Source organism: Schistocerca gregaria, chromosome 6 (genome assembly GCF_023897955.1).
Source record: "Schistocerca gregaria isolate iqSchGreg1 chromosome 6, iqSchGreg1.2, whole genome shotgun sequence".
NCBI classification, from domain to species: domain Eukaryota; kingdom Metazoa; phylum Arthropoda; class Insecta; order Orthoptera; family Acrididae; genus Schistocerca; species Schistocerca gregaria.
This window is the reverse complement of record NC_064925.1, coordinates 232,267,777-232,294,149: the sequence shown is the minus strand read 5'-3', so window position 1 is coordinate 232,294,149 and position 26,373 is coordinate 232,267,777. Positions and strand designations below refer to the sequence as shown.

At 45.5% G+C, this 26,373-nt stretch overlaps 1 protein-coding gene across 5 annotated transcripts in view; it reads right to left on the bottom strand.

Moving 5' to 3' along the window:
- The window catches only part of LOC126278977 (ATP-binding cassette sub-family G member 1-like), a 773,827-nt gene that overhangs the window by 424,358 nt on the left and 323,096 nt on the right, over window positions 1–26,373 (bottom strand). The window contains exon 1 of one of the 5 annotated variants that reach the window (XM_049979278.1): window positions 2,001–2,109. The exons of the other annotated variants lie outside the window; for them this stretch is intronic. The gene's annotated coding sequence lies outside the window, so the exon portion shown is untranslated. Of the gene's footprint in view, window positions 1–2,000; window positions 2,110–26,373 lie in introns of those variants that run through there. 5 annotated transcript variants of the gene reach the window in all.

Below are 26,373 nucleotides of genomic sequence, written 5' to 3'. Positions count from 1 at the left end.
CACAAAACCAAACGTTTAGACAGTGCATTGACTTTCCTTGAACGGTACCACAACGAAGGTGATGATTTCTTAAGACAAATTGTTACTGGCGATGAAACAACGTTACACCAGAATCAAAGGAGCAGTCCATGGAAGTTGAGGAAGGGCATCGTTTTGTTGCAAGACAATGCCCGTCAGCATGTGGCGAATCAGACCAAAGATCTCATCACATCTTTTCGATGGGAAACTCGCCCCCCTTCTAACAGCCGTGTACCGCAAGTCTCTAGAGGAACGGAAGGTCCAAAATGATTGGAAAAGAGCACAGGTAGTCCCAGTCTTCAAGAAGGGTCGTCGAGCAGATGCGTAAAACTATAGACCTATATCTCTGACGTCGATCTGTTGTAGAATGTTAGAACATGTTTTTTGCTCGCGTATCATGTCGTTTCTGGAAACCCAGAGTCTACTCTGTAGGAGTCAACATGGATTCCGGAAACAGCGATCGTGTGAGACCCAACCCGCTTTATTTGTTCATGAGATACAGAAAATATTAGATACAGGCTCCCAGGTAGATGCTATTATCCTTGACGTCCGGAAGGCGTTCGATACAGTTCCGCACTGTCGCCTGATAAACAAAGTAAGAGCCTACGGAATATCAGACCAGCTCTGTGGCTGAATTGAAGGGATTTTAGCAAACAGAACACAGCATGTTGTTATCAATGGAGAGACGTCTACAGACGTTGAAGTAACTTCTGGCGTGTCACAGGGGAGTGTTATGAGACTATTGATTTTTAAAATATATATAAATGACCTAGTAGATAATGTCGGAAATTCCATGCGGCTTTTCGCGGATGATGCTGTAGTATACAGAGAAGTTGCAGCATTAGAAAATTGTAGCGAAATGCAGGAAGATCTGCAGCGGATAGGCACTTGGTGCAGGGAGTGCAACTGACCCTTAACATAGACAAATGTACTGTATTGCGAATACATATAAAGAAGGATCCTTTATTGTATGATTATATGATAGCGGAACAAACACTGGTAGCAGTTACTTCTGTAAAATATCTGGGAGTATGCGTGCGGAACGATTTGAAGTCGAATGATCAAATAAAATTAATTGCTTGTAAGGCGGGTACCAGGTTGAGATTCATTGGGAGAGTCTTTAGAAAATGTAGTCCATCAACAAAGGAGGTGGCTTACAAAACACTCGTTCGACCTATACTTGAGTATTGCTCATCAGTGTGGGATCCGTACCAGATAGGGTTGACGAAGGAGATAGAGAAGATCCAAAGAAGAGCGGCGCGTTTCGTCACGGGGTTATTTGGTAACCGTGATAGCGTTACGGAGATGATTAACAAACTCAAGTGGCAGACTCTGCAAGAGAGGCACCCTGCATCGCGGTGTAGCTTGCTGTCCAAGTTTCGAGAGGGTACGTTTCTGGATGAGGTATCGAATATATTGCTTCCGCCTTACTTATACCTCCCGAGGAGATCACGAATGTAAAATTAGATAGATTCGAGCACGGAGGCTTTCCGGCAGTCGTTCTTTCCGCGAACCATACGCGACTGGAACAGAAAAGGGAGGTAATGACAGTGGCACGTAAAGTGCCCTCCGCCACACACCGTTGGGTGGCTTGCGGAGTATAAATGTAGATGTAGATGATCCTCCGTACAGCCTGTATCTTGCACCCAGTGAGTACCATCTGTTCCTGCACTTGGAGAAACACACAGGCGGTCCACATCTTCAAGGCGATGAGGAAGTCAAAACAGTGGTGATGGAGTGGTAAACAAGTCAGACGACAGACTTCTATGAGGAGGGTATTCAAAAACTGGTACAACGTTATGGCAAGTACCTCAATATTGACGGAAATAATGTAGAAAAGTAATTAAGGTACAGGCTTTCATGAAAAAATAAAATTGAGGTATCTTAGCACGTCTTTTTTGAATTTCAAAACGGTACTTAAAAAACACGCCTCGTACGGGCGTAATGCATTGTGCGTTAGTATTCAAAACGATCCTGCTCACCTAAAAATATGGATGTACCGCCTAAGAGTCAGTTCTTCTCGCGTGACACTCTCACCTTTTAGCGAAACTGTTCTGCGGCAGCTGTTAGCACAGCGTACCATGGGCCACTGGACGTGGGTTAGCGTGGCTCCGTAGTGAAGCAATACAGAGCAGGAAAGGGCAGGGACGCGGAACGGCAGGCCAGCTGCCTCTGTGGGGGATTTCCTGTCGCAGAATGCTGCCCGTTGCGCCAACCGGCACCGCAGCACTCGTGTGAGCAACCTGCCACTGCAGGCTGTGTGAGAACCGCCGGCTTGTTCTACGTGCTCCAGTAAGCGCTGATTTCTCCCGTGAGATATGCCGCGTACCGGCGGAAAACAAACTCAGGCGCGAGGATTTCGTCAACGTCTGCTGTTGAGCAAGTATTGCTGAAGCCTAAGCAGCAACAGGAAGTCAGAGAGAGAGAAAGAAATAGGTCTGTTGGTTTCGTGAGAAATAGCTGACTAACAATTCGCGTGACATCCTGCAGGTAAATGCACAGAGCTAGGTTACAATCATGAACTAATCTTCTTTCTGAGCGGGGTCATTCTTCTTTTTAATGGATGAGAGAATTTCAGCTTGTTTATCCAGCAGTCGCTGAATAACAGTTATTGTCCGATGTCTGAGATGTGGCCGAATTACGTAATAACTGCAGCGGAGTGCACGTGTTAGTAGACGGGTAGAATTTTTTGCATGCAAAAACAAAGAAGACAAAAGCCATTCAGAAAAAAACGAAACAGTAACTCACCGCGTGAAGAACAACGTAACACAAAAGCATCTAAATACTCGCGCACGTCCGCCCCCCCCCCCCCCCGCCCTCCCCCGCCACATGTACGTACAGAAAAGATAGCCCAGTAAAACCATTCACGAAGTACACTACCTACAAAATAAGCGAAGCCCCCAGATGACAGTATTGCAAGTCAGTATAACATCTTACATCGACGGGGATATAAATGGTTAGAGCAGCAGTTCTCTCTGACAGGTACACCGGCCACCAGAATGCTTTAGCGTTCTTCGTGTTTAGTGTTGTAATCAGGCTTAATATGCTACAATAAAGAGCGTAAACAGTGAAACGTCCCCTTTATAAAATTAATGAATTACTGTGCAGGTAAACCTCTTACGTTATTTGATTTACAAACAGCTGAGCAAAACTCAACGTACTCAAACAGTTTTATCTTTACTTATTCTGATCAACAGTAAACTGACACACAATATTTTTAGCGCAACGCAATCTGACCCTCAACAATCTATACAAAAGAATGGCCCTGACTCACAATAAGCTATACCTTTCATCAATCACTTACCTCACAAAAATCTTCGTTACTCTAACTACTGTAATACAGCGAGCGCCAATACTGCCAGCTAAATAAAAGGTTCTACCAACTACTGAAGGCAGTAACTACTGATAGGCATAGTTAGCAAATTAAAGATTTTGATAGAGAACAATGCATTTATCTAAATAGTGTTCAAAACTCATCATATATACAGTGTGCGTCAGAAAAATGTACACACACTTTGAACTGTCATAGACAATTTATTTCCCGTTCTACAAGGTTAAATATCTGTAAGAAAGTAATGTTATGTTTCTTCAACAGGTGGCAAGGAAGTAACTGCAACATGGCGGACGTGCGTTTGAGCTTTGAAGCGTCGAAGCAGATAATTAAGTGGTACTGGAAGTTTGAGAATGTAGTTGCGGTTCGAAGACAGTGGAGATATGAGTATGGTACAGAACCACCTTCAAGGTTAACAATTACACGTCTACGAGACAAATTCGAAATTCATGGAACAGTGTGTGATGTGTATAAAGGTCGATCAGGGCGACCACGTATAGCTACAAGTGATGATTCCACAACTGCGGTCTTGCAACTGTTTCAGCGTTCGCCTCAAAAATCTTCAAGGCAAGTGGCACGTGAGAGTAATGAAAGTGCTAGTAGTGTCCTACGCATTCTGAAGAAAGGCAAGTTTAGTGTGTACTTTCCAAGGCTGGTGCAACAGCTAAGTGGCGACGATCCAGATCGAAGGTTAGAATTTTGTGAATGGGTTCAGGAGATGGTGAGACGTGAACCGCGATTTATGGGTAGCATAATTTGGTCGGATAAAGCCCAATTCAAACTCAATGGAACTGTCAATAGGCAAAATTGTGTGTACTGGGCTGAAGATAATCCTCAAATTACAGTTGAAAAGTCTGAGAATTTGCCTGGTGTAAATGTGTGGTGCGGTTTGTCTGCAAGGGGACTCATTGGGCCTTCCCGCTTTGAAGGTACTGTTACTGGAGAAACGTACCTAACAATGCTTGCTGACTCCATATTCTCTGCCATTCTTGCATTATAAAGTAATGATGAGTTTTATTTCCAACAAGATGGCACCCCGCGTCACTATCATAGGGACGTACGAGCATACCTGGATCACAATGAGCCAGGCCAGTGGATAGGACGCAGGGGACCAATCGAGTTTCCTGCACGCTCTTCAGACCTCACGCCGCTGGATTTCTTCTTATGGGGCACAGTAAAATATGAGGTGTACAAACGTAAATCACGTAACCTGGACACACTTTGGAATGAGATTCAGGCGGTGTGCGCAGAAATCTCTTTGGACACTTTGGTACGATGTACGGAATCAGTGGTGACTCGTACTCAGAAATGTATTGATGCTGAAGGTCACCAGTTTGAACATTAATCACATTTCCAAAGTACATCTATTTTTCCAACTGGACTTAAAGCTTTCCATTTCCAGAAATTTAACATTGTAGAACGAGAAATAAATTTTCTATGACGCTTCAAAGTGTGTATACATATTTTTGACGCACCCTGTATATCTATCAATTCATGACAACCATCTTCACAAATTTCCTTTTTCGGGCGGAGACACGTCCATATCGTTCGCTTACAGTGACCTCTCAAAACTCTGGCATCTCTCTCCCCACGTCCACCACTGCTGGCGGGTTCGATTCCCGGCGGGGTCAGGGATTTTCTCTGCCTCGTGACGGCTGGGTGTTGTGTGTTGTCCTTAGGTTAGTTAGGTTTAAGTAGTTCTAAGTTCTAGGGGACTGATGACCATAGATGTTAAGTCCCATAGTGCTCAGAACCATTTGAACTGCTGGCGGCTCACCTCCAACTGCGCAACGCTACGCACTGTTCCCATCCAACAGCCCAACACTGCCGGCCTGGGTGGCCGAGCGGTTCTAGGCGCTACAGTCTGGAACCGCGCGACCTCTACGGTCGCAGGTTCGAATCCTGCCTCGGGCATGGATATGTCCTTAGGTTAGTTAGGTTTAAGTAGTTCTAAGTTCTAGGGGACTGATGACCTCAGCAGTTAAGTCCCATAGTGCTCAGAGTCATATGAACCATTTGCCCAACACTACAATAACGAATATTCCAACAATGCCAACCAGCCACAGACCGCACACAGCACAGTCAGTGATTTTCATACAGAGTGCTACGTGGCGTCAGCATAAAAACCTAAACAGCCCACTTACAACTGTGTCACATGTTGAGTGATCACTGTCAAGGACATTAAGATGTCGTGTGCTCGTATAAGACAACGTTCTCAGCACGTGACAAAGTTTGAAAGAGGCCTTACTATTGACCTCCATTTGGACGGCTGGTCGAATTGTTTATTTCCATACTTGTGGGGCATTGGGATGGGACAGTGGTCTGATGTTGGACCACATGGGAGCATGTAGGTAGGCATACTTCTTTTCAAGATTCAGATCGACCGAGTCCGGTGAGCACGATGGAGGACTGCCGTAATGTACACCAAGTACATCGTAGCCCCTTCACATCCGTGTCTCTCATCAGAGAACAAGTAATGGGCCCCGTGGAACATTCTGTGCCAACTCACACCATTAGACGGAGAATAGCGGCAGTTGCGCTAGCGTACTAACGTTCCATGCGTAGGCTGCCATTAACACCACAACAAACCGCTGCGTCTGGAGTGGGGCCATGACCAGGAAGCATGGACTGCTGACGAATGGAGTCACACAGTGTTCAGTAATCAGTCGCAGTTTTGCGCTACCACAAATGACCATCGTCGGCGAGAAAGGTAGTGACATGGAGAGACCTCACATACTTCCAGTGTTTCGGAAAGTGACAGCGGTGTTACTCCTGGAGTCATTGTGTGCGGAGCCATCGAGCATGACTTCAGGTAATAGATGGTAGCATTTGAGGGGAACTCTTGACTGCATAACAATACGTCACGGACATTCTATCGTCATGCGTTACCTTCCACCAGGCAGTTGTGGTGCCCTTTTTGAACAAAATACTGTTCGTCCACACTTGGCAACTATCTACGTGATGTAGAGGCATTCCGGAGGCCAGCAAGATTCCCAGATCTGTCCCCACTAGAACAAGTGTGGGACCAGTTTGGACGTCAAAACCATTCCAGTGCATATCGAGGGAGAATTACAATTTGTGGGGCAGCATGCCTCAGGTAAGCATACAACGGCTTCATGACACCCTTTTGAACTGAATCAGTGCACGTATCCAAGCCAAAACCAATGTATCATACAGACGAATGGCCCCAAACTGCCAAGTTCTTGGTAAATTTGACTATGTTGTAATCACTGAAATAAGATCGAATACCCTCCCCTTGTGTGCTTCGCATGTTTGCCAGGCAGTATAACTGTCTCACAAACTATGCATAGTTAATGTCACTGATTAAACGAAAGTAAGACGCAAGATGATGATTGTCGCACAGTGCTAAGTGCAACTAAGTGATATGTTTATCCTTACTGGTGTGTAAGAGAATAATCAATGGCCAATAATTAGGTCCCTATCTGTTGGGTCTTGCCCACTCGTCTCGTATAGAGTGCCTAAGGGATGCTGCGTTCTCGGAATGCTATACAACAATTCAAGCAAATAACATTAGTAGTTTTATTTCTATAAGGCAGATTGACAATACTTTAATGTACAAAAGTGTCGCAAGCGACGGGCGACATGCAACATAAAGCCGAGTCCTGGCTATACACAAGTTTCAAACAAGAAAGGCCGGTCATACAGTTTGTGGACAACTACTAACTGTTCTTGTAGTACTCTCTGCTAGGCCGTGCTGTGCTCCGCGAATACGTTCCACTTATGTCCGTATACCTGAGCGGCCGAGGGTGGTAGGAGCGGTGCTTATATTCACTTCTGCTTGAGGGCGCTCCCGTCGTGGTTCGGTCCTATTCCGCGTACCATTGGACGACGTCGTTTCACTGCCTTCTCTGGACTTGCTTTCTTCGTCTTCGTTTCACCACTTGTGGTTACGCCAGAACACTAGGGCGTCATCCATCAATGATGGCCCAATTCTTCTGTTTATCACTTTTCCTACTGTGTCATCACAGTTGATGCACATCTGTACAACGAAACTGTTAGGGATGCCAAACGCTTCAGTTGATTTCTCTTGCTATGAAAACTGATACTGCGCATATTCAACTAATATCATTTTCTCGGCTTTCGCCATCAGTTCCTCTACATGACGTGGACGAGGAACTAAGCGGCTGCAGTTCAACATTTGCATTAGCTCGATAATGGAGTAACTAAACACATGGGAATTCAGTTGTGAGTCTTGGTGTATATGAGTAACTAAAGCTTCAGGAACTTTATTTTGCACACTTTCATTATAAGCACTCCAGCAAAAACATCTGTCTTTGGGTATTCTACGGATGTTCAGGTAGTTGACCAAAGTTTGCTTTTAACAACATGAAGCACATACTACTACACATGTGGGAGATCTTCTCTCTCTCTCTCTCTCTCTCTCTCTCTCTCTTTTACCTCCGCCTTACAACTGGCTAATCTGACCAGTCTAGTTGCGGCACCAGATCATTCCTCAGGAACTAGGGCTACGTTATGCACAGGAATTTGATTAACGACGGTATTTTCTATCTTTCCTTTCTATGTCATAGTATTTACTGATTATGGAATTAAAACACGGCATGCAATAGATGCAGAATTTATTTCACAACGTAAGGTCCCTGTCAAGGTGGTGTTCCAGTGTAGTCTTATTGCATTGCATGTTAACCGGGGACCTAGAAACAACGGAGAGGCTCCGTTCCCGGCGCAGCCGCAGTGATCCACAACCCTACGACGACTACCGCAGTCCACTTATCCCCTCCGCCGCCCCACACCGAACCTAGGGTTATTGTGCGGTGTGCGGTTCGGCCCGCGGTGAAACCCCCCCCCCCCCCCCCTGCCCCCAGGGAACGTCTCACACCAAACGAGTGTAACCCCTATGTTTGTGCGGTAGAGTAATCGTGGTGTACGCGTACCTGGAGAACTTGTTTGCTCAGCAATCACCGGCATAGTGTAGGTGAGGCGGAATAAGGGGAACCAGCCCGCATTCGCCGTGGCAGATGGAAAACCGCCTAAAAACCATCCACAGACTGGCCGGCTCACCGGACCTCGATAGAAGTCCGCCTGGCGGATTCGTGCCGGGGACCAGGCGCTCCTTCCCGCCCGGAAAGCCGTGAGTTAGACCGCACGGCCAACCGGGCGGGCAGTGTAATCTTACCATGAGCTTCGATGGCCGGCTTCGAGCCAAAGTAAGTCCAGTGAGCCTCCTATCACAGCAGTTCAGGCACACGCACCTCTTACTCTATCCGACTCCGAGTCGCCAGATACTTCGAACATCTGAACGTGAATCTGATCTCTTATTTCACGGTACAAGTCCGATGTCCTTACTGGTAGGGAGCGCGGATCTTTCTCCCACAAATCAGAACATGAATCTAAGCACGTTCTTTCACGCCTGATGACAGTTTTTCGCGCGCCTGGAATGTCCTAGCCAGTCTCCTGTATTGCCGCCAACAATGGACAATGGCATATTTTTTTAATGTCTTCCACACTTCCTCCATCAGCTCTGTAAGAACTCCTCTCCCAGTCAACTTTTTTTAACACTCGTTGCGGAGACATGGCTTAGCCACAGCCTGGGGGATGTTCCCAAAGTGACGTGCTGACATGAGGAAAGTTTCCAACCGATTTCTCCTACACAATCAGCAGTTGACCGGCGTTGTCTGCTGAAACGTTGTTGTGATGCCTCGTGTAAGGAGCAGAAATGCGTACCAACACGTTTCCGACTTTGATAAAGGTCGGATTGTAGCCAACAGCGATTGCGGTTTATCGTATCGCGACATTGCTGCTCGCGTTGGTCGAGATTCAATGACTGTTAGCAGAATATGGAATCGGTGGGTTCAGGAGGGTAATACGGAACGCCGTGCTGGATTCCAACGGCCTCGTATCACCAGCAGTCGAAATGCTAGGCATGTTATCCGCATGGCTGTAACGGGTCGTGTAACCACGTCTCGATCCCTGAGTCAACAGATGGGGACGTTTGCAAGACAGCAACCATCTGCACGAACAGTTCGACGTCGTTTGCAGCAGCATGGACTATCAGCTCGGAGACCATGCCTGCGGTTACCCTTGACAGGAGCGCCTGCGGTGGTGTACTCAACGACGAACCTGGGTGCACGAATGGCAAAACGTCATTTTTTCAGGTTCTGTTTACAGCATCACGATGGTCGCATCCGTGTTTGGCGCTGAACGCACATTGGAAGCGTGTATTCGTCATCGCCATACTGGCGTATCACCCGACGTGATGGTATGGGGTGCCATTGGTTACACGTCTCTGTCACCTCTTGTTCGCTTTGACGGCACATTTAACAGTGGACGCTACATTTCAGATTTGTTACGACCCATTGCTCTACCCTTCATTCGATCCCGGCGAAACCCTACATTTCAGCAGGATAATGCACGACCGCATGTTGCAGGTCCCGTATGGGCCTTTCTGGATAAAGAAAATGTTCAACTGCTGCCCTGGCCATCACATTCTCCAGATCTCTCACCAATTGAAAACTTCTGGTCAATGGTGGCCTAGCAACTAGCTCGTTACAATACGCCAGTCACTACTCTTGATGAACTGTGGTATCGTGTTGAAACTGCATGGGCAGCTGAGCTGTACCTGTACACGTCATCCATGCTCTGTTTGACTCAATGCCCAGGCGCATCAAGGCCGTTATTACGGCCAGGGGCGGTTGTTCTGGGTAGTGATTTCTCAGGATCTGTGCACGCAAATTGTGTGAAAATGTAATCACATGTCAGTTCTAGTATAATATATTTGTCCAATGAATACCCGTTTCCATCTGCATTTCTTCTTGGTGTAGCAATTTTAATGACCAGTGGTGTATTTTGGCGTCTCCCAGGACCTGTAACGCTAGGCTAGCTGAGGGCTGAGAGGGCATCGATTGGTGAAACAGATGTGACACCAGGAAGATGTAACATTTGATGGGAAGTAGTTTAGGAGAGAGTGGAGGAAACTGAGAGCACTGTTTTTTTCCCTTTTTTTCCCTCTTCTGGCGTGGGGTGGGGGGGGGGGGGAGGGGAGAATATTTTATGAAAGAAACAATTATGCCATTGACATCTTGGATATTCGGGAATCCAGCCGGATGTTCGCGTCGTTCTCGCACGATACCAGTGGTGGCCAACCTATTTATGGAAAGGTTTGAAGAGGAAGCACTCTCTTCAGCCAGATATCAACCCAAGTGCTTTTTTAGGTATGTGGATGATACCTTTGTCATCTGGCCCCATGGTAGAAGGAAGTTAGATGAGTTCCTGCTACATCTGAACTCTTGCCATCCGAACATTAAGTTCACAATGGAAATGGAGAAGGATGGAATACTTCCATTCTTGGATGTTCTGGTGAAGAGAAAGGGAGATGGCACATTTGGACACAGTGTGTACCGCAAACCTACGCACACTGACTTATACCTTCAAGCCAGCAGTTGCCACCATCCGGCACAGAAGAATGGAGTGCTCAAAACACTGGTCCACAGAGCACAAACTCTGTCAGATCCTGATAGTCTGGCCACAGAAATAGAACACTTACAATCAGTGTTCAGCAGGAATGGGTACTCCTCTAGAGATATCCAGAAGGCACTTCAACCTGCCAACCGGCCAAAGGATCCAGAAGAAGAACCAGAAGAGGCAAAGAAGATGGCATACTTGCCATATGCCGGACCTATCTCTACCAAGATCAGCAGGATTCTCCAGAAATATGACATCAGGAGCATATTTTGCCCACCCACAAAAATTGGGGCTATGCTGGGGACTGTAAAAGATGACCTGGGGCTACGCAAGCCAGGTATTTACAACATACCATGCCAGTGTGGGATGTCATACATTGGCCAGACCACCAGAACTGTGGACATCAGGTGTAAAGAACACCAGAGACATACCAGACTCAGACAGGCAACTAAATCAGCCATAGCAGAGCATTGTCTGGAACTTGGTCATTCAATGGATTACAATGACACCAAGATTGTGACACAGACCTCAAGATATCGGGACAGTGTCATTAAAGAAGCAATTGAGATTAAGGTCACAGACAATCTAATCAACCGTGACTCGGGATACCAAATCAGCACTGCCTGGAATCCTGCGCTTGAGCTTGTGAAAACTCAACGCAGGACACTCCAGGATTCAGAAGGAAATATAAGTGGAGACCGAGGGAACAGCTGTGAGACAAGGTGTTGGACATTAGAGACCAGATCTGACACACCCCAGGTCATGAACTCGACTTCAGAAGACGGCCAGGCCGGGCGCGGACGGCGGAGGGAACACCGGCCACCAGAGAGGGACAATGTAGCCGCGTCTGGCGGGCGCGGACCTCAGATGGAACACACGACGCGGCGCGGACCGATTAGGGAGCGCCCAGCACGCAACAGAAGTGGAAACCGTAGTAACAGTCATGAGATAGAGTACCTAACATCTCAGATCGGGCCTGACACACCTCAAATGACAACCACAACCGTTGAGGACGGCCAAAACCGGCGCCGACGGCAGTCGGAACATCCGCGACTGGAGGGGTCCGTTGAAGCCGAGTCTGGCGGGCGCGGACCACAGATGGAACACTCGACTGGGCGCGGACCGATTAGGGAACGCCCAGCTCCTCCCAGGCATAAATACTGGACTCGATCGACCCAAGGACCAGTCTCAGGTAGCACCTGAAGAAGACAGCGAGGTACGCTGTTGAAATATCGTGCGAGAACGACGCGAACATCCGGCTGGATTCCCGAATATCCAAGATGTCAACAGATCGCCGGGAAAGCATGGAGAATTACATCAGAAGACTCTACGGGGAGGAGATGTACCGTAACATCAAGAAGCTGGACAAGCTTCGACAAAGGAAAGGGAGGATGCTGTGTTCTCTCAGTTTCCTGCTGAGATGCCGAGAGGGTGAAGTAGTTCCAGTTTTCGCCAGGATCAAGCATCACATTAACTCGAGAGCGGCAAACAGGATCAAACACCGAGCTAGTCTCGCTCTGGTTAGAGAGAGAGTGCGCGACCTGCGCCACCGATTGGATTTGACATCCAGGGAACTGCTGTATCTTCACCTAACTATAGCAGCTTCCTTAACCACTCAAGACTGGGACCAGGTTGATGGTGCCTCCTGGTCTCTAGCAGAATGCACCAGCAAGAAGTCAATGGCACGCCAGCTAGCCAAGTTTGAGCGCCTCAACAACAAGGTGCAACAGACTGTGGACACACGCACAGTGGTCAATCTAACTGACAAGAAGCTCGATGAGACCACCTTAAAAGTACTTAGCAAGGGCCTCAATTTCGCAGTGACCCCTAGAAACGTTCCTGTCACAGCCTTTGTCAGTGCAGTTGAGCAAGTGGCCATCACGCTTCCTTCTAGTGTGGCCGAAGAGATCCGAAGAGAAACCTGCAGGGCGCTCACCAAGACCAAGCCACCCAAATCCAACATCTCAGGTGATGAAAGGGTGGCACTGAGGCGACTCCGGGAGGATGACAGCATTGTGGTGTTGCCTGCAGACAAGGGGAACTCCACAGTCATCCTACAAAAAACAGAATATGACAGAAAGGTGCAACAACTTCTGGAGGATCCTGCATACAGGTCAATAGCCGGCGACCCTACAGAGAAAGTGGACAAAAAGACCAGGGCTCTGTTGAAGGAGACAGGCCTGCCTGAACAAGTCATCAAGAAGCTGCGTCCCAAAGCGCCAACACCCCCTAGACTTTATGGACTCCCCAAGATTCACAAGGATGGGGTTCCACTGCGACCTATTGTCAGCAATATTGGTGCAGCAACTTACCCTACTGCGAAATACCTGAAGAAGATGTTGACACCACATGTGGGTAAATGTGCACATCACATCCGGAACTCAGAGGATTTCCTACATCGACTGGGCCAGCAACACATCACAGACACAGACATCATGGTTAGTTTCGATGTGGTGTCTCTCTTTACACGTGTACCACTGAAGGAGTCACTTGAGCTTATTGGAGAGAAGTTCGATGGGGCTCTCCTTGACCTGTTCAGGCATGTACTGACATCGACGTACTTCCTATATGGGGGTCAATTTTATGAACAAACAGAAGGGGTGGCGATGGGTAGCCCTCTATCACCAGTGGTGGCCAACCTATTTATGGAAAGGTTTGAAGAGGAAGCACTCTCTTCAGCCAGATATCAACCCAAGTGCTTTTTTAGGTATGTGGATGATACCTTTGTCATCTGGCCCCATGGTAGAAGGAAGTTAGATGAGTTCCTGCTACATCTGAACTCTTGCCATCCGAACATTAAGTTCACAATGGAAATGGAGAAGGATGGAATACTTCCATTCTTGGATGTTCTGGTGAAGAGAAAGGGAGATGGCACATTTGGACACAGTGTGTACCGCAAACCTACGCACACTGACTTATACCTTCAAGCCAGCAGTTGCCACCATCCGGCACAGAAGAATGGAGTGCTCAAAACACTGGTCCACAGAGCACAAACTCTGTCAGATCCTGATAGTCTGGCCACAGAAATAGAACACTTACAATCAGTGTTCAGCAGGAATGGGTACTCCTCTAGAGATATCCAGAAGGCACTTCAACCTGCCAACCGGCCAAAGGATCCAGAAGAAGAACCAGAAGAGGCAAAGAAGATGGCATACTTGCCATATGCCGGACCTATCTCTACCAAGATCAGCAGGATTCTCCAGAAATATGACATCAGGAGCATATTTTGCCCACCCACAAAAATTGGGGCTATGCTGGGGACTGTAAAAGATGACCTGGGGCTACGCAAGCCAGGTATTTACAACATACCATGCCAGTGTGGGATGTCATACATTGGCCAGACCACCAGAACTGTGGACATCAGGTGTAAAGAACACCAGAGACATACCAGACTCAGACAGGCAACTAAATCAGCCATAGCAGAGCATTGTCTGGAACTTGGTCATTCAATGGATTACAATGACACCAAGATTGTGACACAGACCTCAAGATATTGGGACAGTGTCATTAAAGAAGCAATTGAGATTAAGGTCACAGACAATCTAATCAACCGTGACTCGGGATACCAAATCAGCACTGCCTGGAATCCTGCGCTTGAGCTTGTGAAAACTCAACGCAGGACACTCCAGGATTCAGAAGGAAATATAAGTGGAGACCGAGGGAACAGCTGTGAGACAAGGTGTTGGACATTAGAGACCAGATCTGACACACCCCAGGTCATGAACTCGACTTCAGAAGACGGCCAGGCCGGGCGCGGACGGCGGAGGGAACACCGGCCACCAGAGAGGGACAATGTAGCCGCGTCTGGCGGGCGCGGACCTCAGATGGAACACACGACGCGGCGCGGACCGATTAGGGAGCGCCCAGCACGCAACAGAAGTGGAAACCGTAGTAACAGTCATGAGATAGAGTACCTAACATCTCAGATCGGGCCTGACACACCTCAAATGACAACCACAACCGTTGAGGACGGCCAAAACCGGCGCCGACGGCAGTCGGAACATCCGCGACTGGAGGGGTCCGTTGAAGCCGAGTCTGGCGGGCGCGGACCACAGATGGAACACTCGACTGGGCGCGGACCGATTAGGGAACGCCCAGCTCCTCCCAGGCATAAATACTGGACTCGATCGACCCAAGGACCAGTCTCAGGTAGCACCTGAAGAAGACAGCGAGGTACGCTGTTGAAATATCGTGCGAGAACGACGCGAACATCCGGCTGGATTCCCGAATATCCAAGATGTCAACAGATCGCCGGGAAAGCATGAAGAATTACAATTATGCCATTGATGGACTGATATAACTTTAGAGAGGATTGTTGGTCGAGTTTTTCTTGATCAAGTAAGTAGTCATTTCTTTACGGAGATAAAAAGAAAGACTTCGTCTCTGGGATTAGCGCTGAACACATCGGTATTCCACAGGCTGCACTCTCAGCTGGAGAAGCCTCCTGGGTCCAGTGTTCGAGTCATTGGCAGAGCGATCCTAGTATCGAACATCATGGGACCAAGACATGGTCTCATCACTCTGTTTATATTGCACCGAAGATTATGGTGAGCGCAGCTACCAGCTCCGCCATGTTAGGGCAATCGAGAGCTTGCAGTCAGATTCAGGATAGGTTTCACTGTCCACGTTCGACAGTGCACCCTCAGAATGGGTTCAAATGGCTCTGAGCACTATGGGACTGAACTTCTGAGGTCATCAGTCCCCTAGAACTTAGAACTAGTTAAACCTAACTAACCTAAGAACATCACACACATCCATGCCCGGAGGCAGGATTCGAACCTGAGACCGTAGCGGTCGCGCGGTTTTAGACTGAAGCGCCTAGAACCGCTCGGCCACTCGGGCAGGCTCATACTCTGAACTATAGATTCTTTGGTTCTATATTCAGTCACTGTAAGATTATTAAGCCGTTCTGACGCCACTGAGTAACTTTGCCAGTCAATAGTTCCAGTTTTGTAATTCTCATGATTATTTCTGTGATTGTAACTTTAGCAACTTTATAACTGCTTTGTATGCTTTACAATGCTAATACTTTTTATAATAACCTACAGAGTTCCTTAAAATCTTTCTTTTATTATCAAATTTAATATTTTTCAGTAATAAAATGCAAATTCCCCATCTTAAGATTCGCTGCGTGAGCCACAATATTTCATAGCCTTAAGCAGTCCGTTTCATGCTTCAAGTAAGGCGTTGTGCCTCAAGAGTGCGCCTCTATCACGATTAAGCCTGATTCAGTTAAATTACACACACACACACACACACATGGGGTTTTGCACGTTGACGATGGGCGCGTGGCTCGATACCGGTCCGGCGTAGTAAATTGAAAATAAATACTAAGCAGCTGATGTCATTTTCCCCATCTAAAATGAAGTTCATGAGTTTCTTGCCAGCCGCAAAACACCGAGTGTGTAAAACATTCAAAGAAAATTACAGATTTAAAAGAAACAGTGAAAGAATATCAAGGTCGTAGCCTTATTTTGTTTCCGTAAATCGTCTGCTTGGATTGGTCATGAGGGCGCCTGTGGTACCCACTGGTTTCACGTCAGTTTGTGTGAAGTATTTCAGTTGTTGGAAAGCCTGGTGGCGTTCTCATTCTTCCGATAGGGAGTTCGAAAAGTTTCAACTGAGGACTGTTGCAGTGGTGCACGTTCGACTGAAGAGAGCTCGAAAGCCGTCTCGAAGATTGTACCCTACCCAAAGATGCCACTAAAAATAAGCTGATTAGCGTGGGAGTAGCACAAATAACACTATGCAGATTTAAAATGGGTGTGAGTAATGCAGAGCTGCTTATGAGAGCAGTGAACTTGGAAAACACCTTGATTATACAGCCGTCATTAGTCAATGGTTTTATTCTTTCAGACTGACAAGATGAGTTATCTGTTATGAAATTTGTCATAGATGACAAATTTTAAGTCTATTAATTATAAGTAACCTGTGTTTAATCCCTTTGCTTTTTGGGCTTGACCAATGGTATATTAGTTTGTTATTATGGAGATTTATTCTACGACAAAACCTTCAGAAGATGCAGTTACCACATTAAAGGTCAAAGAATTACAGGTCGCTGTCATATCTTCCTGATAACCGTAATAGCATCGAGATCGACTGCCTCGCATTTTACACAGTGTAGCTTATTTATATATTTATCGGTATAAACAGGCGACCATTAGTCTATCTCGGATCGCAGTGGATGTCAACAGAGCTTTACGTTTTCTCTTTCCGTTTAACGTTCATGATAATGACACAGTATTGTGTAATTTCCCATTTTATTTACTCGTTCTTTTTGAAATGTAGCTTTCGTTGTGACTTGGATCCTGCTCTGTATGAAACCAACTATATATCCATAATCTTTTTTCAAATGTTAGCGTAACAGTTCTTTAAGCTGAAATTTATTCTATAAGTATGGAGGCTTTTATAATCCTTCGCGATATTTTTGTTCTGTATGTCTGACAGCAGATGACGTACATTGACCAATACTAGTTGCAGAAATGAAATTATCCTCTCAGTTTACAACTTATTTTGGTTTTTAAAATGTGATTTTGCTCTCACGTTACACATAAATCTACAAGGGGATTCACAGGACATTAGAAGTCGCATCCTTCCACCGGAAATTACTTCCAACGGAAATTAATCTCACACAATCAAGTGAGACCCTATAAGTTTAAACCGTATAAGGCTTCACGAATCTGATAGCCGCCATGCTAGCAGCGCAATGAAAGGAATTTCAAGAGTAGCTGTTGTTGTTGTCTTCAGTCCAAATACTGGTTTGATGCAGCTCTCCACGCTTCACTATTTTGTGCAAGTCTCTTCATTACCGAATAACTACTACAACCTACATTCTGTTGAATCTGCTTACTGCATTATTCTCTCGATTATCCTCTACAATTTGTACGCCCTACACTTTCCTCCAATACTAAACAGGATGATCCCTTCATGTCTCAGAATGTTTCCCATCAAACGATCGTTTCTTCTGGACAAGTTACGCCACAAACGCCTTTCCTGCCCAGTTCTGTTCAGTACCTCCTCATTAGTTACATGATTTAACCATCTAATCTTCAGCATTCTTCTATAGCACCCGATTTCGAAAACTTCTATTCTCTTCTTGTCTGAACTGTTTACTGCCTACGTCTCACTTCCTTACAAGGCCACGCTCCGAACAAATACTTTCAGAAAAGACTTCCTCTGACACTATCTATGATCGAATTTAAGAAACTTCTCTTCTTTACAAATGCTTTTCTTGCCGTTACCGGTCTACATTTTGTATCCTCTCTACTTCGCCCATCATGTTATTTTGCCGTGCAAATAGCAGAACTCATCTGCTACGTTTGGTATGTCGTTTTCTAATCTAAACTTAATCCGACTACATTTCGTTAGCCTTGTTTTGCTTTTGATAACGTTCATCTTCTGTCCTCCTCTCAAGCCACTGTCCATTCTGTTTCCCTGTTCTACCACGTCCCTTGTGGCCTAAGAAGCCAAATCCAGTTCGCGATCGAGTAAATATAACTTTCCAGAACATTACGAAGTGTTTCATATATACTATTATCTTCTTTTCGTATCTGGAATAGCTTTAGACTGAGCATGAATCAACGGTCAATGACATTTTGACTAGTTTATACCAAAGTCATAGTAATAAACAACTCAACCATTCCAGAGTTAAATGTTTGTTTACATTTGGTCCAGCAGGGCAGTGCTTCGTGGAATCCCTCTTCATGACGATGGGGCAACGATCTGAGCGCTATTATCTTATTATTATTTGATAAAGTTCTACACAAGCAATGCTGAAGTACTCTTTGGAAGTTCTTCACACTGCTACATCAAAAACCAAACAGTCCCATAAAAAAAAGCGGCGTCTTATATCGGAATCTGTAAACGTTGAGTACGTCAGAAATTTCGCCACTTGTCCCACTATATCTTACCGAAAACGTCAACTCTCTGCATAAATTACGTCTGAATAGAGTTTCATTAACGATGATATAATTTCAGTAAGCTGATCGTGAGTGTATTGTTATGTATTTACCTGAGGTATACAGCTCATTTCAGCAACATACATCCTTGGTTTTTGCAATTCTGAAGAACGTTAGCGTATTTATAACAAATCTAGCACATTAAAATGTCGAATGGGAACTCGAACGTGGGAGTTTTGCCTTTCGCGGACGTGTTTTCTACCCACTGAGTTACACAAGGACGATCACGACCCGCTCTTATAGCTTCACTTCCACCAGTACCTCGTATATTACCTTCCAAACATCACAGAGGTTCTCCCGCATACCATCCGGGAGAACTGTTCTTGAAAGAAACGATATAGTTGAGAAATGGGTTAGTCACAGCCCTGGGGATTGTTTCGAGAAACTGAAACTTACCGGCAGATTAAAACTGTGTGCTGGACCCACACTCGATTTGGGATCTTAGCCTTTCGCGACCAAGGGTTTTTAGGCCGTGGAGCACCTGTCCCCGAAAGAACGAAAGTTCCAGTTTCGAATCCGGTACAGAGTTTTAACCTGACAAGATCAGCGTACACACTTCACTGCAGAGTGAAAATTCATTTCGGAAATCTGACTTTATCGACGTGCATATTGCCGGCCGCGGTGGTCTAGCGGTTCTAGGCGCTCAGTCCGGAACCGCGCGACTGCTACGGTCGCAGGTTCGAATCCTGCCTCGGGCATGGATGTGTGTGATGTCCTTAGGTTAGTTAGGTTTAATTAGTTCTAAGTTCAAGGGGACTGATGACCACAGCAGTTAAGTCCCATAGTGCTCAGAGCCATTTTGACGTGCATATCAAAGGGTGCCCTAAGTGTCTACCACAATATGGTTCCCGTGAATGAATAGAACTGAGAACATTTCGCAGACGCGTTGACACATCTGTGAGGTGAACTGCATGCAATAATGAATGAGTGAACGTAACAGACGGCACTACATGTAAGAACGTGAAAAGTGATAATGGCCACGACAAGTAGTCAGAAAGGACAACCATTTACTAGAAGTAAGTTTGCAAAAATTTCCGTCACTGATTTCGGATAGAGTGAGCTGGCTGGTAACGGACAACAAGATGCGCAATGAGCGACCGTAGGATGAAGTATTAGGAATTCCCTGGGGCTCACCGTGTTTACCGTCGCCTCGGCGCAAGACAATACGAAATTAGTAGTCGGCCGGCCGCCAAACAGCGGAAAAGTTGGACCAGCAGCTCCCGGACCTACGGCAGTACCCTTCTAATGTATTTTTCTTCGTCTTTTGCTGTCTTATCACCCTGACAATATTTTTGTGACCACGCTGCGGAATGACAGAGGCCATCAGAGGCATGAAAATGGCCGGACACGACGATGTGGTGCCGGAGTTGCGGTCGCACTGACAGCTTAACGAGAACTAATATGCACATCAGCAGTCGGTCCATTATATGAGATGGCATTCCTTCGTTGTGGTAGACAACACTGACCATCTTCAGCACCATCACTAAGTTCGTGAAAAGGCCCAGGAAGGTCGAGGCATCGAGACAGCGGACAATTATGAATTCTCATTTGCACTTCAAGGTGTGATGCTAGAAATTATACTAACAACTTTTTTTCCACACCGAGGCTCTACCGACAAGAATATCACCCAACAATGTCCAACTTCACCAAATCAAACAGTAATCGCCAAACAAAAGTATATAAAAATCGTTTCTCCAGACGAAGTTGCAAACAAAGGCTGTTGCAGTAGAGCCCGATTTCGAGTTAATCGTTTTCTTCCTACCCTCCAAATACTGTATTGCTGAAGTGTTTGTGAAAACCATCCACGTGTTACAGAAGACACGACTTTGAAAACCATGCACGACGTGGTGTGATAATGGCAAACCAGCTTCACTAGGACCTAGACCCGGACATGGCTACGGACACACTACTGGCTCTGAGCACTATGGGACTTAACAGCTGAGGTCATCAGTCCCCTAGAACTTAGAACTACTTAAACCTAACTAACCTAAGGACACCACACATCCATGCCCGAGGCAGGATTCGAACCTGCAACCGTAGCGGTCGCGCAGCTCCAGACTGAAGCGCCGAGAACCGCTCGGACACCCCGACCGCCACACTACTGGCCATTAAAATTGCTACACCAAGAAAAAAATGCAAATTTGGGTGCATAAATCCTGAGAAATCAGTACCCAGAACAACCACATCTGGCCGTAATAACGGCCTTGATATGTCTGTGCATTGAGTCAAACAGAGCATGGATGGCGTGTACAGGTACAGCTGCCCATGCAGTTTCAACACGATACCACAGTTCGTCAAGAGTAGTGACTGGCGTACTGTGACGAGCCAGTTGCTCGGTCACCATTGACCAGAAGTTTTCAATTGGTGAGAGATCTGGAGAATGTGCTGGCCAGGGCAGCAGCCGAACATTTTCTGTATCGAGAAAGGCCCGTACAGGACCTGCAACATGGGGTCGTACATTTCCTGCTGAAATGTAGGGTTCCGCAGGGATCGAATGAAGGGTAGAGCCATGGGTCGTAACACATCTGAAATGTAGCGTACTGTTAAAAGTGCCGTCAATGCGAACAAGAGGTGATGGAGAAGACGTGTAACAAATGGCACCCCATACCATCCAGCCGGGTGATACGCCAGTATGGCGATGACGAATACACGATTCCAATGTGCGTTCACCGCGATGTCGCCAAACACGGATGCGACCATCATGATGCCGTAAACAGAACCTGGATTCATTCGAAAAAAATGACGTTTTGCCATTCGTGCACCCAGGTTCGTCGTTGAGTACACCATCGCAGGCGCTCCTGTCTGTGATGCAGCGTCAAGGGTAACCGCAGCCACGGTCTCCAAGCTGATAGTCCATGCTGCTGCAAACGTCGTCGAACTGTTCGTGCAGATGGTTGTTGTCTTGCAACCGTCCCCATCTATTGACTCAGGGATCGAGACGTGGCTGCACGATCCGTTAAAGCCATGTGGATAAGATGCCTGTTGTCTCGACTGCTAGTGATACGAGACCGTTGGGATCCAGCACGGCGTTCCGTATTACCCTCCTGAACCCACCGATTCATTATTCTGCTAACAGTCATTGGATCTCGACCAACGCGAGCAGCAATGTCGCGATACGATAAACCGCAATCGCGACAGGCTACAATCCGATCTTTATCAAAGTCGGAAACGTGATGGTACGCATTTCTCCTCCTCACAACAACGTTTCACCAGGCAACGCCGGTCACCTGCTGTTTGTGTATGAGAAATCGGTTGAAAACTTTCCTCAGGTCAGCACGTTGTAGGTGTCGCTACCGGCGCCAACCTTGTGTGAATGCTCTGATAAGCTAATCATTTGCATATCACAGCATTTTCTTCCTGTCGGTTTAATTTCGAGTCTGTAGTACATCTTCATGTTGTAGCAATTTTAATGGCCAGTAGTGTATATTGTCGCTCGCTCTCCTTATGAAAATCTGACCACAGCAGGAACGGTCAGCGCAATTCTACCAGATGGACCTATTAACAGCGCTAAACACGACCGTGAACAAACAAAACACACAATTTAATAAAGCCCGAAATAATATCACAGACGATATTTTTTACCATCTGGCATTGTTTAAAATCTGAGTGATGCAGCTACCTAACAGTATGGCTTCCATAGGTTCCATGACAGGACGTGCTGTTGTCTTTGCAGAATATGCCATGACTCATGGGTTTATTAAATAAGGCGCGACTAGTGTGTTTCCACGAATCAGATGCATATTTTCTGCTTGTTTGTCAGTTGAAAATGAGTTGAATTTCGATATCGCTTGAGACATAAATTACAAAGAAATCTTAACTATCCACGCAAATCTATCCTGTTGGACTTTACCACTGCCATGGTGTCGTTAAAAATTGAGATACATAAGGTAAAAACAAATAACAACGCAGGGCCAGGGGAACCCTTAAAGATATTTTGAAATCATTATGCCGAAGTAGATAAGTACCTTAGTTGTAACTCTTTACTGCGATATGCAACTAGTGGTCTACAGACTCTGACTTCCTAGTGACGGAGCAAATTTCGTCTATTTTCATTCTGTGACTGATGCTCACCTGCTTGCCCTGTTTGCTTCTAAATATGTGATTATGGTAATGCGATTAAATTTTCAATATACAGACTCAATCGCATTTAAGATTACATAGAAAATATTGAAAGGTTTAAGAAGTTTTATAGAAAAGTTTAAAAATCTTATAATTTTGCATGTGGTTGCTTGTTTATTGTTATTGCAAATTTAGATTTTTGCAGACGTCCTGTTTTCTCTGAGAACAGATCATCAGGAAGAAAATACAACAGCACATTGTGTATACAACGTTTATTACATAGTGTGTGTGTGTGTGTGTGTGTGTGTGTGTGTGTGTGTACGTTTTGTGTGTGTGTGTGTGTGTGTGTGTGTGTGTGTGTGTGTACGTACAGGGTGAGTCATTAACTATTGCCACCAAGAATAACTCCGAAAATATGATAGTAGCTGAAGAGTTTGTGGGACAAATGTTGCATAGGACAACCGTGGCCGTAATATGACGTTGGTAATTTATTTATTTATTTTTGCTTGGTGCGTTCTCGTCAGAGATATGAAGGTCAACTTTGTTTTTCTTAAATGGAATGCTATAGTTTGGTACTTATTTTCTGATAGCGGCTATAGAGACGAATACAATGACCTGTAACAGTAAGGTCTTTGAAGGCCAACGAAGGTACAAAAGGTGGCTTGAACGTCCATTTACAGAAGGTGTTCCAAGTCATGACCACTGGTATCAATGCAGTGCTGCAAGTCTTCTTACCATGAATTGAGTGGTATTCATTATCAAATGGCTCTGAGCACTATAGGACTTAACATCTATGGTCATCAGTCCCCTAGAACTTAGAACTACTTAAACCTAACTAAGCTAAGGACATCACACAACACCCAGCCATCACGAGGAAGAGAAAATCCCGACCCCGCCGGGACGCTACCGCACGACCACGAGATGCGGGCTATTCATTATCACTTCGGTACTTATCCACTTATCAAAGCACATGCTCTGACAATTCTCTGTCGTATATCGTGCGAATAGTAAATATTCGCCTAATAAAGCGTATCCATCTAAAGCGCCATTGACATCTAAACACCATTCGATGGTTTCGCAATATCACACTAATAGGAACGGTAAGACTATTCTAATCGAGCGACTGTAAATGACGTATTCCTTCGAAGAACATGTCGATATGCTTCGCATTTACGGCGAATGCCAACGAAATTCAGTGAGAGCTAGAGACTTATACGCTGAAAGATATCCTCAACGTACACGCCCTACACGAAGTACATTTAAATATGTGTATAATAAATTGAGAACAACTGTATCTTTAACATTTCGGAACATATCCGGCAAAGGAAAGTCACGAACGAGGAAACGGAAATTGGTACTCTTGCCACTGTGGTTCGAGATCCTTGTGTTAGATCGCGTCAAATCGCAAGGGAATATGGCATGAGCCAGAGTAGTGTTGTTCGTGTTCTGCATCGCCAAAAATATCATCCTTATCATATCAGACAGACTCAACATACAGGAGAGTCAAAACAACCTTTGGTGACATTAAAAGCAACGGTGGTAACATTAAGAGTGCAACGGGAATTCCACTGTTAAATGCAGAGGAGAGAGCAGATAGGTGGAAAGAATACATTGAAAGCCTCTATGAGGGTGAAGATTTGTCTGATGTGATAGAAGAAGAAACAGGAGTCGATTTAGAAGAGATAGGGGATCCAGTATTAGAATCGGAATTTAAAAGAGCTTTGGAGGACTTACGGTCAAATAAGCCAGAAGGGATAGATAACATTCCATCAGAATTTCTAAAATCATTAGGGGAAGTGGCAACAAAACGACTATTCACGTTGGTGTGTAGAATATATGAGTCTGGCGACATACCATCTGACTTTCGGAAAAGCATCATCCACACAATTCCGAAGACGGCAAGAGCTGACAAGTGCGAGAATTATCGCACAATCAGCTTAACAGCTCATGCATCGAAGCTGCTTACAAGAATAATATACAGAAGAATGGAAAAGAAAATTGTGAATGCGCTAGGTGACGATCAGTTTGGCTTAAGGAAAAGTAAAGGCAGGAGAGAGGCAATTCTGACGTTACGGCTAATAATGGAAGCAAGGCTAAAGAAAAATCAAGACACGTTCATAGGATTTGTTGACCTGGAAAAAGCGTTTGACAATATAAAATGGTGCAAGCTGTTCGAGATTCTGAAAAAAGTAGGGGTAAGCTATAGGGAGAGACGGGTCATATACAATATGTACAAAAGACGATCAAGAACGAAGTGCTCGTATTAAGAAGGGAGTAAGACAAGGCTGTAGCCTTTCGCCCCTACTCTTCAATCTGTACATCGAGGAAGCAATGATGGAAATAAAAGAAAGGTTCAGGAGTGGAATTAAAATACAAGGTGAAAGGATATCAATGATACGATTCGCTGATGAGATTGCTATCCTGAGTGAAAGTGAAGAAGAATTAAATGATCTGCTGAACGGAATGAACAGTCTAATGAGTGCACAGTATGGTTTGAGAGCAAATCGGAGAAAGACGAAGGTAATGAGAAGTAGTAAAAATGAGAACAGCGAGAAACTTAACATCAGGATTGATGGTCACGAAGTCAATGAAGTTAAGGAATTCTGCTACCTAGGCAGTAAAATAACCAATGACGGACGGAGCAAGGAGGACATCAAAAGCAGACTCGCTATGGCAAAAAAGGCATTTCTGGCCAAGAGAAATCTACTAATATCAAATACCGGCCTTAATTTGAGGAAGAACTTTCTGAGGATGTACGTCTGGAGTACAGCATTGTATGGTAGTGAAACATGGACTGTGGGAAAACGGAACAGAAGAGAATCGAAGCATTTGACATGTGGTGCTATAGACGAATGTTGAAAATTAGGTGGACTGATAAGGTAAGGAATGAGGAGGTTCTACGCAGAATCGGATAGGAAAGGAATATGTGGAAAACACTGATAAGGAGAAGGGACAGGATGATAGGACATCTGCTAAGACATGAGGGAATGACTTCCATGGTATTAGAGGGAGCTGTAGAGGGCAAAAACTGTAGAGGAAGACAGAGATTGGAATACGTCAAGCAAATAATTGAGGACGTAGGTTGCAAGTGCTACTCTGAGATGAAGAGGTTAGCACAGGAAAGGAATTCGTGGCGGGCCGCATCAAACCAGTTAGTAGACTGATGACCAGAAAAAAACCATATCAGTCTCCACCAATAATTAACTGGTACGGATTGTATGCGTCGCACTGAATTCTGCCGATTCAACTTCAGATTCAGAGCGATGACATATTTATTAATTTTATTTTATTTACTGACGAGGCTACATTCACAAACCATAGAAATCTTAATTTGCATACCATGCATTATCGGGCAACTGAGAATCCATGTTAGATGCGGCAAGTAACATACCAAAAACCGTGGTCGGTGAAGGAATGATGTGGGATTCTGGAGGACAGAATTATAGGCCCTACTTCATCGAAGGAAATCTCAAGGGTAGGAATACACCACATTCCTGCAAGAAACATTAGGTCTGTTATTGGACGAAATACCTTTAGGAACATTGAACATAATGTGGTATTAACACG